The following is a 13,171-nucleotide window of genomic DNA, read 5'->3' as shown; positions in this document are numbered from 1 at the left end:
AGTGGTCAGTTTGGTGTCACGACGATCGCATGCCATCACCGAGCTGTCTGTCGGAGGTAGATTTACATTTTAACAAGTCGAAACTGAAATCCAGTTTTCTTTTTACGGAGTCAGATTGTCTACTCTATTGTCATGAAAATTATTTATTACATTGAAATTTAATATTGTCACGGTCCTGCGTCAGCAAGCTTTTCCGCTCTCCAGCGACGACTTCTGCACCAGACTTTTACAAGTCTCAGGTATCGGAATTTTATCCCACGCAGGAGTGTCGAATTTTATGATTAATAATAGAAAATTATAGTTCCAAGTTATTGCTGTACTCTAGCTGTCGTCAACGTGTGTGATTCACTTCTCGAACAATGAACATCCAAAAATCATCATTATTTTATTTATTTTATTTTTGTGGAACATATTACAGTAGGCACCTCATAGGACACGTTCTTAGCAACTTCTTGTAAATGAATCATGTGTTCTCGATATAAATAAAAGATGCAAGAATCAATAACTGGTACATTGTGCACCAAATACCACTAATTCATATCATACTTGACTCATAAACAAGGCACATAGAAACAAAGTATATTGAGAATCTAACTACACTGTTTATTTTTTTATTCTTCAGCATTTCTACTGGTTTCCTACTATCGTCCATCTTTTCCTGTCTTTTCATCCTTTCGTAGCTGTTACACTCATCATCCCCTATAACGTTTTGAACACTCTACTCTCTGTCTGACGCTGCATCGCCCGCCCCCACCACCTCCTTCGTCTACATTTTTGTACTGCTATACTCCATGCAGTACTCAGTGACGTCACGTTTACAGTCTTCTCGAGTGGCTGCCCAGGCGACGGGCTCAGCAGCCAGTCGCTGGTTCGCCTGTGTTCCGCTGCGTCGCCCGCACACCTTCATATGAAACAGAAACAAATAAAACAAGCGTCAGTTGCAAATAGTAATACATTGTCTTACTATAAAAATTACAAATCTAGTCCGATAAACGCTTCAACTAGTGTGAGGAGGTCATCAGCGAATTTTGTCACAAAACACTACCCACGAAGTAACAAAAGTTCATTACCAGCAACGACTCATTCAAGGAATGTTACCAATTACGACGATAACTCGGCAAGTTAAATGCATTGGAAACGAAACGAACTGTACAACACATGACACGCTATGCATCAATCAGTACCAGACTGATGTCTGTGTGTCTGAATCGAAGAACGTACTGAAAATGTGCAAAGAAAATTATCACAGTGACGCCATTTCACCGCGCTTCCTGTCACTGGAAGAACCAAAACTTCCCTGTATTTTGTTTGCGTTACTATATAGTGTCTGTCGTGGAGCCATTTTCAAATTTGTGCATAACTACGGCCATTCTAAGGTCAGCGTGCGAGTGCCCGATTCATAAATACTCGTGAGAAATAGGTCATATTTCACAGTAAAGGGCACAACAACAAGCCTATCTAGAACAGAGTACCGCTTATGAATGTACAGTTACATCCATGGTTTCATATATTTTTGGATTGTCAGGCACTGTACATACAACTGAAAATGGCTGAAAGTGTACAGTAATTGAAACAAAATGAAGGGAAGTTTTTCTTTCTCCAGTAGTAGACAGCGTGGAAGACTGTTACCATTCAGTTAGTGTACGTAAGCATTTGACCCCACACCTCCCGATCAACGAATGGGTCTGTCTGACACAGCAGAGATGAAACCAGCAGAGGAGACGGGGTAGCTGTCATAATTTATAATCTTTAATTTTTGAGGAGCCATTGTTTACAGTTTCCCTTTCTGCATTAGTGTATTTCGTAATGTGGAGCCTGTACGTAACGTTGCAGGGAATGTCGTACTGTTAGCAAAGGAAATCGCGGCGGTCGTCTGCTACCATAGCTCATTAACGCCAAACGCCTAACGGATAGGTTCGCAGTTCGACCCACATTGATGTCTGTGGTTGTTCACGCAGCCTGCTTGTCTGTTAGCAATGACAACTCTATGCAAACGCTGCTGCTCTCAGTCGTTAAGGCCGGTATTACACTATCAAATTTCTTTGTCAAATATCTTTGTCCAATATCTTTGTCAAAGATATTTGATGGTGTAATAGGGAACTTTGTCAAATGTCGTCCAATATTTGATCAAATCTAGGCCCTCGCTGTAGATTTGATCAAAGAAGTCGCTTGTCTTCTGTTCACTGCAATGTGACATGTTACCACACAGCATTCTGTCGTCTGTAATGTTTTAATATACATTGCCAGTAAATACAATTGATGTGTGCAGACAACTACAAAATTAATAGAGATATATGAAGCTCATGAGGCGCTTTACAACGTGAGGCACGCTGAATACAAAAATAGATTAAGAAGATTGGAGACCTGGCCTGGCCCAACCTAACCTAACCTAACCTAACCTTCTCCTGTAGCAAGGAATCGGAGTGTTACAGTGAGCCTGTCTTCTGCAGATGTAGCAGTTCTTAAGTGAATATTGTGCTTTGTGATATGAGAATACACTTCATTGAGCACATACAGAAATGTATGCTCATCCATTCTTAAGTATTTGATGTACGACTTGACGTCCTCCACTATAAGCTCACGTAACAAGTTTTGTTGAATGCTTTTATCGTGTCGTCGAAAAACCCACGGCTTCATCCAGGTATGTTTACCTTTTTTCCCGCGCTTCTTTCCGCTTGTGCACACAGTGCAATTGTGGTACATGCAACTGCTGCGGTTAATAACAAGTTGTTGTTGTCAGCCATCTTGAACTTTGACGAAAAATATGATGACAGTATAATACCCCTTCTAGCCTTACGTCAAAGATCTTTGTCAAATATATTTGACGAATTATTGGATCACATCTTTGATCAAATCTTTGACAAAGAAATTTGATAGTGTATTACTGGGCTAAGTGAAGCCCGTCGGCCCCTGCGTTGACCGTGGTGAGAGGTAATGCCTGAAATTTTGTATTCTCGCCACATTCTTGACACTGTAGATCTGGGAACATTGAATTGCCTAACGATTTTCGAAATGGAATATCCCATGCGTCTATATCCAAATACCGTTCCGCGTTGAAAGTCAGTTAATTCCCCTCGTTCGGCCATAAGTATAAACTCATTTCATATGAATCACCTGAATGCAAACTACAACTCCCCAAAGCGCTGCCCTCTTATACCTTATTTACCGATACCACCCCCACCATTCATGGAGCGCCATTTGACTCACGAATGTGCACATCGGTATCCCATGACTTGTCACCTCAGTGATGAGTTACTGTAGAGTTTTCGGCTTCTCCGGCGGCGTGCGTGGCGGGCGCGCCTACATTCCGGGGCCGTGTGTTGTGTGGGCCTCATGCGTGGTGTCGCCGGCGACGTGTTGTGCGGGCTGCCTGCCTCAGTGTGTGCGCCGTGTAGCCACCAGCCAGCACACGGCGCACGCCCCAGGTCACTGGGGGCAGCTGGACTTCGTTCGTAAAACAGCTTTCTCTCTTCTCTTCTCTTCTCTTCTCTTCTCTTCTCTTCTCTTCTCTTCTCCTCTCTCTCTCTCTCTCTCTTCCTTTCTCTTCTTCCCAGTTTGCTAATTCTTCCCCAGGTTCGCAGCAGGACAGACGCCCATGCCTAGAGATCCACAATCTACGCGCCCCTTCATGGTAGAATTATGGAAAGTGTTATGCTCACTCATAATGTATAGCAGCCTGAACACTTTCTTTGTCAGAAGCGAAACAGATTCTGCAAGGACAGGTCGTGGAAAATACGATTAACTCTTTCTATTACAGAAATTCTAAAGACTGTAGACGACGAGCAAGCCCAAAAACTGGCTGCTTTTCTCGACTACCAGAAATTTTACAAAAGGTTTGCACATTGCTGCCTTATAAACAAAACACATTCTTACGAAATATGAGATCACGTATACGATTTGCAAAGAAAACTCAGTACCCACTCTCTGACGCCTCTCTCTTCGTCTTCAAGGGGCTTTCAATATTCATCATTTTCCATCATTCATGGTGCGCCATTTGACACATGAATGTAGTACTTTGGTCTAAGCGTAGGTGGTAAGACAAGCACTGAAAGTGTAATCCTTGCACGCTACAGCCCATTTTCCCAACTGCTGTCAGTTCGTCAGCAGACAGTATGGAGTATGATCACATCAAAGTGCTGGACGACGGAGTTTCTGTGGAAGGAGGGCGTATACAATACGGATATTCATAGGCGATTAGTAGCGTTGTATGGGGTTGTACACTGTTTCGAAATGTGCTCGTCCGTATGCGAGTCGGAAATCCGCGGTTTCCACCGTTGAAATTCTCCTGACTCGCTCCCTTTAACTTCTGTAGGACCTTCTTTTTTGGAATCTGTCGCAGTCACCGAAAGACAACAGTTACTGAAAGTCTGCAAAATGATGTCCGTGCCGAGGTAAGTTCATAACTCGGAAGAGATGGTAGTCAGAAAGAGCCGAGTCAGGAAAATAGGGTGGGTGTGACGATACTTGGAATCCCATTTCAACTATCGGAACCGTGATTTCCCAAATCGCATACATGAAATTTAACAAAGTTGGCAATCTGACTCTCGTAAGAAAATGACAAATGATACACTATTAGTCTGAATGTAAGGGCTGCCTCCAGACATATTAAAAATGAACTTGAGTCGGCAAATGTAACGTGGCTGGTTGCCATAGCATTGTCTACGATTGGTAACGTCTATGAATGAGTAGCCGTCTGACGCGTTGTGTTTATTCGACGATTAACTTCAGCATACCAACAAGTGATAGACAGCACCAAAAGATTAACTCTATATGAAGAAATGATCATTATTATTTTTTTGATACGGGAAATAGCCGACTAATTCTAATATTTTGTTCAAAAGATCCCGATTCTGATGATCAATCGATTCAATAAACTGCTTCAGTTCCTATTTTATGCCTTTTTATAGGTAGTGTAAAATTTAAAAATCTCGCTTACTTTGATTATGTATTGTGACATGGTATCATATTTTTGGTCAACTCATTAACGAAAGATAAAGTTATATAAATGTATAAGCGCCTAATACGGATTATTTATGACGTAAATTCAAGGACGTCTTGCAGAAACCTTTTGAAATAACTGGATACCCTAACTACAGCTTCTTATTATATTCATTCATTTATGAAATGTATTATAGTAATACAGTCTTATAGAGCAACAGTTCTGTCACGGAATTCCTAACAGGAAGAAGACTATTTTTCATGAAGGAATAGTCGCTCAGTTTGCGCCAGAAAGCTTTTCGTCATTCAGGAACACAGATTTTTGGTAGCTTTCCAGCAGTCATAAGAAGTTTAGCTGTTGATAAAGGGCAGCAGAAGATTGAAGTTTAAAAGATTTATTGGTGGGCAACTGCTGCTATTCCACTAATAGATTTCTCACCAGAATCAACTGATTTAGTTATTACTGACTACGTCACATTACATTAAGGCCTTCTACTGTCTGAGTGTGGCATAGCTTCAGTTATTATAGGAGAGTTCTGTAACTTTCTTTACGATTTTTGAGTACAATAACCTTGGAATCATCTTACGTACTGTAGGACATAAACATAAATGTTTCTTAATTGATGTAGCAACGAATATTTTTGTCCACATTTTTGAAAACCGTCTCAGTTAGGATCTATAGAAAGGAACATTTTCATATCAGTTCCATTGCAAATATTGTGTGACACGTTTCACATCCTCGACGATCTCGTCAAGTTCTCAATGTAGTGGAAGGATTGGCAGCTTGTTTTAAATGTACCTAGATATTAAATTGTTAATTTCAGAAAACTTATAATGCTATGACCACAGTATGAATGACAGACAATTGGTATCAGTCAACTCTTCAGCGTAGATAAAAGACGTGACTGACTTCAGTGCTAGGTTTCCGGGGAAATGCAATTAGTTCACAACAGGCTCTCATGCGACCCATCCTCGAATATTGTGGAACACAATCCACAGAGGACTACCAGAGGATGTTGAATGTATATAAAGAAGAATGACATGAAAGTCTCAGGTTTTTTGATTGACCGGCGAGTTTTACCAAAATGATGAAAACCCTACATTAGCAGATGCTTCATTTTCGACGCCAACTGTGCCGAGAAAGCCTGCTTACATAGGTTCAAGAACTAATGTTAAATGAAGAATCTAGGAGCGTACTACAATCTCCCGTGTACCACTCCCTTGTGGACTGTGAAGAAAGCGTTAGACTAATTGAAAAGCTCAGAGTGGCATTTAGGGAGTCATTTTTGCAGCACTATATAGGTGAATGGACGGGGAAGGAGGAATAATACGCTGTACAAAAGGAAATTCCCTCTGTCACACACTTCACATATATTTACAGACTCTTTATGTCGATGCTGATTGAGTTCTGGGCCTACCGAACGAACAGTGCACTTAATCTACTGTAAGATTTCGAAGTGACTGTCGCTTCAATGTCGTACCTATCTTAGATTGCGCTTGAGTCCCGTGTCTCTAATGATGTAGATAGGGAAGTCAAAAAACACCACTAGAAGGAAGAACATGGACATTAGGACGTCTTCACAGTCTGGAGCCTTTGTGGCGCTGGGTTACAGGAGGAGTACGGAGGAACTCGCAGATGGAGATGAGGAAATGTATGGCCGGTCATAGTCGGCTGCGCCCGGCAGGAAACCCGGCGGGACCCGCGCAGAGCAGAGCAGAGGAGAGGCACATATTAGGGGGAGAGAGCGCGCCTTCACCGGCCCTGATTACATCTGCTCTGCTCCGCGCTGCGCCGGCCGGAGAAAGCCGCGCCGGACCCCGCGGTGCGCTATGCCGCGCTGGCCGGCGTTTCCCTGTTCTGCACAACACAGCACACCACTTCGGACAGCCTCGTCCGCTGACCACGAGGCGGTGTGTCCGCGTTCTTGCCGGAGTTGGCGTCAACAGCTGCGAGGCGCCTAACGGCGGCAGTGACCCACTCGAGCGACTCAAACTGAATAAAAGTGACTTTCAAACACGTTCTACCACCCGTCAAGGTAATTTATCTTTCAAACTCTGCATATGCGTACAATCGATGTTCGAAGATTGACAAATTTGAAGACTGTAAAATAACGAATCGCTGAGGAAAAAATACAGAGACTTATGGCCTGCAGATTCATAAATGCTTAATTGTCAAAAGATCAACGTTTGCTTAAAAGTATTGAGAGATATTCAGCTGCCCCTACCGGGGTCGTTTTATGCTTTCCTCAACGTTATATTTGGACTTCATAAACCACGCGAGAGATTTTCCCTTTCTCTCGCATGACTACGCGCAAAATAGTAATCCAACAGAAACAAAGAATGTGACCTTTTTGTAAGAAATTTAATGTAATTAAATTTTGTGTCGGGATACGTTTTCGCTGGAGGCCACAATTTTTGAGTTATTCAAGAAAAACGTACACAAGTGACCTTCAAACACACCTCCACCCCCTCACTAACGAAAGACAAACGACTTTCGTAAACGTTACTCTAAAACTAATTACGGTGACAGTTCGATCCAAACTTAACCCTTACAATCACGGTAGGTCAGAAGTCAGAAGACCTTACGAAAACAACGATGTAATTGCTTATTTTATTCCGTAAAATTCATAAAAATTGTAGGTAAAATTGACGCAAACGTCATTTCTACAATTTGTAAGTGTTAGACTAAACCGGTGACGTAATAAGACCAGTCAACGAAGGGGAAAAATGTCGAATGTGGGAAATATTTCGTGCATTCGCAAATTTTTGTACAGTAGTAGGAGGGAAAACATATTCCAGTACAAAATTTAACTACGTTAAATGTCCTGTTCGTTTTTTCTGTAGGACTAATAGTTTGCGCGTAGCGAGCGAGAGAATATGAAAATCTCGAGCGTGGTTTATGAAGACCAGATGTAACAATTCGCGCTGCATAATACTACATCGGCACGTGCAGTTGTATGATCCTGTATATTAACACGTGATCTATACTTCACCATCTGTGTTCACGCCGTCTTCACCGATATACAAAGCAATGTTCACAAACGCATGACAAAGGTCCGATATCGATACTCCTGCTTGATCCTCTGATAATTTGAGCAGTTTGGCTTCTGAATTTGGACTGTCGCAGTGGGAATACACCGTAAAACATGTAGGGCGTTTACATTGCCTTTTTCGAGTGTACATAGTCTTCTATTCAGCCGCGTTTCAGTAACTACTTTGAAAATCCACATTTGAACTTCGATGACAAATAAGTATAACAACACAGAGATTTTGTTTTGGGGAATCTGAGTCCACAAGTAGTATTTGTTAACAAACATTGTTTCAAGCAAATGCTTTGCTTCTTGTCACGTAATACCTCTTTTCCGATTACTGGGAATCTTCTTGTCATTACTGTCTGTTAGACGGTAGCGTTCACAAGTAAATATCTCTCATGGTTAGCAGAACAGACATATTTCCGTATTTTAAAATCGCTTTATACCATTTCAGCCGTTCTAACTGGGGTGCTTCCCTTGTAAGCAAAAGTGTGAACCAGTTTAAAAAAAAAAAAGTCGCTTTCGCGGATTTTGTGAACTACGCGACATTTAATGATTTTTGGCGAATAACCAGCCACAAATACCTTTTTAAAATACTTTTATTTCATAGCCGTAACCGGTTTCCGACATTCATGCCCATCTTCACTTGGCTTGTGTTTCCAGTTACATAAATATTTTCACCAGCAGCATGTCGTCAGCTCCACCACTGCAGAAGAATATTTGAATATTTAGTGTAACTTTTATGTTGTTTCGATAGCAAAATCATGCTAATATGCCTGCAGTCACTTATACATATAACTGCTTCATCCTATACATACCTAAATTCAGATATATTAGCATATTTCTGCCATCTAAATAACATAAAGGGGGGATAAATATTCAAATATTCTTGTGCAGTGCTGGACTAGCAACATTCTGCTGATGGAAATATTTATGTAACTAGAAAGGTTAAACCGGTTACAACCTTGAAATAAAATCATTTTAAAACCATTTGTGGCTGGTTGCTTTATTCACGAATAATTTCGATAATTATTTGAGGAGTTACAGTATTCTTTCGCCTGTTAGTGTTGGTATTTTGGCAAGTGTAGTGATGAAACAGCAGACGTGCTAATAATTTGCAACATGACTCTACAAATGGTGTTAAGAATGCGAAGCCCATTTTAAACGTCCCTACTATTCAGCACCGGCACAACTCCTCATCACTGCCGTGTTGTTTGTATGCTGGACAAGAGATGAAGAAACAGAACTGGAAACAAAATGCGAGGGACACAGCTACAAATGTTAATGTTACAGCAGATTATTGCTGACAGTAAGTAGAAATTAGAAAAAGCAGTATACTGACTGCACACGGATTATGTGGTGCATAGTTTAAGAATAAACGAAATAATGAAAAACGCTATGAAGAGATACAGAAACGATAACTGTCAGGTGCACACAAAGAATGAAAAATTTCAGTAGAACAAATTACAGAATTCTAATTACTAGGGACGAGATAATATAATTTATAGAAATCATAATTATGGTACGACAGAATGTGGCACTTCAGTATGGCCTCGTGACTTGGCCTGGTGACATGCCACCTTGTGTGTAACTCTATTGCCTTCTCACATTTTATAGACTCAGCAAATGGATATCGGAGATCTAGATTCAAATGGTCATGGTGGACGCACAGCCTGTAATAACGTCGTTCTTAAAGTCGGTGGACGGTCTGTTGTTTGACCGGAGCTAACAGTGTTTCAAGAAAGAAGCTGTTGTGCGAAACTATAGTTTTTGAAAACATTTCAGAAACTGTAAAACATCGATACAAGAAACATGCAATTAGCAGAGCGGATTTCCTCAAAAAGTAAGTATAACGTCAGTTTCTGAAGTTGTACGGGAGAAAATTTGCATCATATAAAGATTGTAATGCGCTACAGAAGACTATAATAAATTAAGTGACGGGGTACGAAACAAAGACGAACTGTGTCCCAAAAGTGGAAGACAGAACTCCAGTTACGAGAAATAAGATAACTGTAGGAATGAAAGATTTGAAGGCGCTGTAGTAAAGATTCGTATTTACAGAGGACAAAGTAGAGCACAGAAAAAACCTAATCGCAGATTCAGGAGTCGAAACTTATAAATGTCGTCTTTAGCCACACTCGAGATGTCCATTCCGTGAGTCACTCTGTTGCATCTCAAAACATTCACCTCAGATTTTATGGCAGATATAACGCAATTTTCTTATTTGAACATTCCATTAGGTCACATTAAAGACTCTTAATCTGTGCGAATATCTTTTCTTTGTGCATTTTGTTCCTTTGTGACCTAAAAGAACTTGTTTCTTATGAGTGTTTGCGTATGGCCACATTCGTTTGCATCAAAGAGAGAAGCATCTCTTGTGAGACTACAGAATAGAGGCAATGAATGATACGGCGTAGACACTGCCAGAAATGATTCACAGGCCGGCCACCGGTTCCCTGTGACGCTGCGACAGCCGGTCTGCAAGGAAACGCAAACACAGAGCGCAGCCAAGGTCGTTTGCGATAGCTGTTTGGACCTGTGAGTGCGTTTCAGTGCGAGAGCTTCGAGTCTATGTCAGATAGCGTGACCATACGCTTTGTTAATAAAGAGGAGTTTTGAAGTTGATTGTTCACCGAACTGAGACGAGATAATCCTCATTAAATATCTAGGTTTCAACTAATGAGAGGGACCTAAATAGCCACAAGGATGACACACTGTGACAAAAAAAAACAAAAGAAGCCGAAGGTAACTTGGATCAAATAAATTAGGAAAGAACTGGAAAGAAATAACACAAAAGAAATTGTTTCAGCACTAAGATCCTCGATTTAGAAGGCCACCAAGACAGGAAAAATAAAATTTCAACAAGGAAGACAGAAACAATGGATGATAGAAAAAATGCGACGTGGAGAGAAAATGAAGCAGTCTTGGAAAAAAAATGAAACAAGGAACGTAAAGTAACTGAAATTGTGACTCTATCACAGTCAATCAGTACGCAGATGTCTATGCTCTTAAATAATCGCGATAAAAACTAGGTACTGCCTTCCTTTCAAAGGTGCTGTTAGATTACCAGAGGACAGAGAGGAAATTACGGTAGACTAGCTTCATTAACTGTAGTGAACGGTTCACTTCTGTCAACTAACGCAGATGTAGCTGAAATGAAAACAAGTACGTGGCAACAGATGCGTGTTCACAGGTCACGCTATTCCTGTAATTACGATATCGTGGTCCATAAGCTCTGCTCCCAGATGTGCTGTGTACCTGAAAATCGTCGGCACGCTCATCGAACTATTGTGGCAAAACCTGGTCCTCTTATATGGATGACAGTATTCTTCAAGTTTTGGGCAACTGCGTAATCGTGGCGCCTCCCGCCGCAGCTGCAGGGGTCAGTGATGTGCGTATGACAGCCACCCCTCCTACAGAACAACACTGCCCCAGACAACCTTGTACTTCATACCTTGCAAACTATTTAATAGTTATCACCTGAAACACTAATTGCTTCGTCACCACGACCCCTATTATACATGGTGAGCCAGGAGGAACGGTACAGGGTTACAGGAATGATAGGGTAAGTGATTCTGAACAAAAAACTTCGTATGGGCATATGCCCTATTGCGAATGGTTTCCGAGATAGAACGTATGTAATAATACAGGGCTATTACACATGATTGAAGCGATTTCATAAATTCACTGTAGCTCCATTCATTGACATATGGCCACGACACACTATAGATACGTAGAAAAACTCATAAAGTTTTGTTAGGCTGAAGCCGCACTTCAGGTTTCTGCCGCCAGAGCGCTCGAGAGCGCAGTGAGACAAAATGGCGACAGGAGCCGAGAAAGCGTATGTCGTGCTTGAAATGCACTCACATCAGTCAGTCATAACAGTGCAACGACACTTCAGGACGAAGTTCAACAAAGATCCACCAACTGCTAACTCCATTCGGCGATGGTATGCGCAGTTTAAAGCTTCTGGATGCCTCTGTAAGGGGAAATCAACGGGTCGGCCTGCAGTGAGCGAAGAAACGGTTGAACGCGTGCGGGCAAGTTTCACGCATAGTGATGTGAAAGATTCAGTGTTTAAACCTCCTCTACCAAGAAACGTGCCAGAACTGCGAAATCGCATAAACAATGCTTTCGAACTCATTGATGGGGACATGCTGCGCCGAGTGTGGGAGGAACTTGATTATCGGCTTGATGTCTGCCGAATCACTAAAGGGGCACATATCGAACATTTGTGAATGCCTAAAAAAACTTTTTGAGTTTTTGTATGTGTGTGCAAAGCATTGTGAAAATATCTCAAATAATAAAGTTATTGTAGAGTTGTGAAATCGCTTCAATCATTTGTAATAACCCTGTACTTTGTTCCTTATTTTCTGTGTTATTCAAACATCGTTATTGTTCACATCATACGACGGTAGTGTAGAGGAACCTGAGATGAACGGTTTGACACAGGACACAAGCGTTCCATCAAGTCGGGAAACTACTTCAAATTGGGCTGCAAAGGGCACCTAAGCCACAGCGCATGCGCGTCGCGCCAGATTTTCAATATCTCGCGCAGTGTTTGGGCAAACTGTAAGTCCTAGAGAAACATGAATTGGTCCTTTTTTGTTGGAAACTCAATGTAATTTTGTACTGCGACATGTTTTCGCTGGAGGGTGGGGGTTTTGAGTGATTCAAGGAATCGTAAAAAAGTGATATTACACTGTTCTATCTCGGAACGATTCGGAACATTGCATTTGCCCATGTGAAGTTTTTTAATTCAGAATAAGTAATCCTATCATCCCTCAATGCATGTACCTTTCCTCCTGACCCACCCTGTATTTCTGAGAGCTCAGATCTCAGTTCCGTGGTCCCTTGAGTAAAACGAAGCAGTTATCAAAACGCACTGCTTCACAATCCTTGGCTCCACTTTCAGTGCCATGTCCCAACTTCCTTTTACCTAACGACCGGTTCTTCCGGTGAACTGTGATGGAACTCACATTTTGAGATCGTGTTCGTATCACTTCGGTACTTTGTCTATATACACACTCCATTTTCGCAGACCTATATCTCACGTTATTGCCAAAAATATAATTCTTAGGAAACACGGAGCACTAAACCATGGAGTTTTGGCTCTGATCCTGACGCTCTGGTAGCCAGCAGTCCACTCTCTTCCCAGACGGTCCTACATCCATTACGTTCTTAACTGACAGTGTCATGCA

At 41.5% G+C, this 13,171-nt stretch overlaps 1 long non-coding RNA gene across 1 annotated transcript in view; it reads right to left on the bottom strand.

The window, feature by feature from the left end:
• Nucleotides 1-380: 380 nt before the first annotated feature.
• The window catches only part of LOC126163632 (uncharacterized), a 36,117-nt gene continuing 23,326 nt past the window's right edge, over nt 381-13,171 (bottom strand). Inside the window, exon 2 of the long non-coding RNA XR_007535278.1 lies at nt 381-901. This is a non-coding gene — a long non-coding RNA (uncharacterized LOC126163632). The remainder of the gene's footprint in view (nt 902-13,171) is intronic.

Source organism: Schistocerca cancellata, chromosome 1 (assembly GCF_023864275.1).
Source record: "Schistocerca cancellata isolate TAMUIC-IGC-003103 chromosome 1, iqSchCanc2.1, whole genome shotgun sequence".
In the NCBI taxonomy this organism is placed as follows: domain Eukaryota; kingdom Metazoa; phylum Arthropoda; class Insecta; order Orthoptera; family Acrididae; genus Schistocerca; species Schistocerca cancellata.
This window is presented reverse-complemented; position numbering and strand designations above follow the sequence as displayed.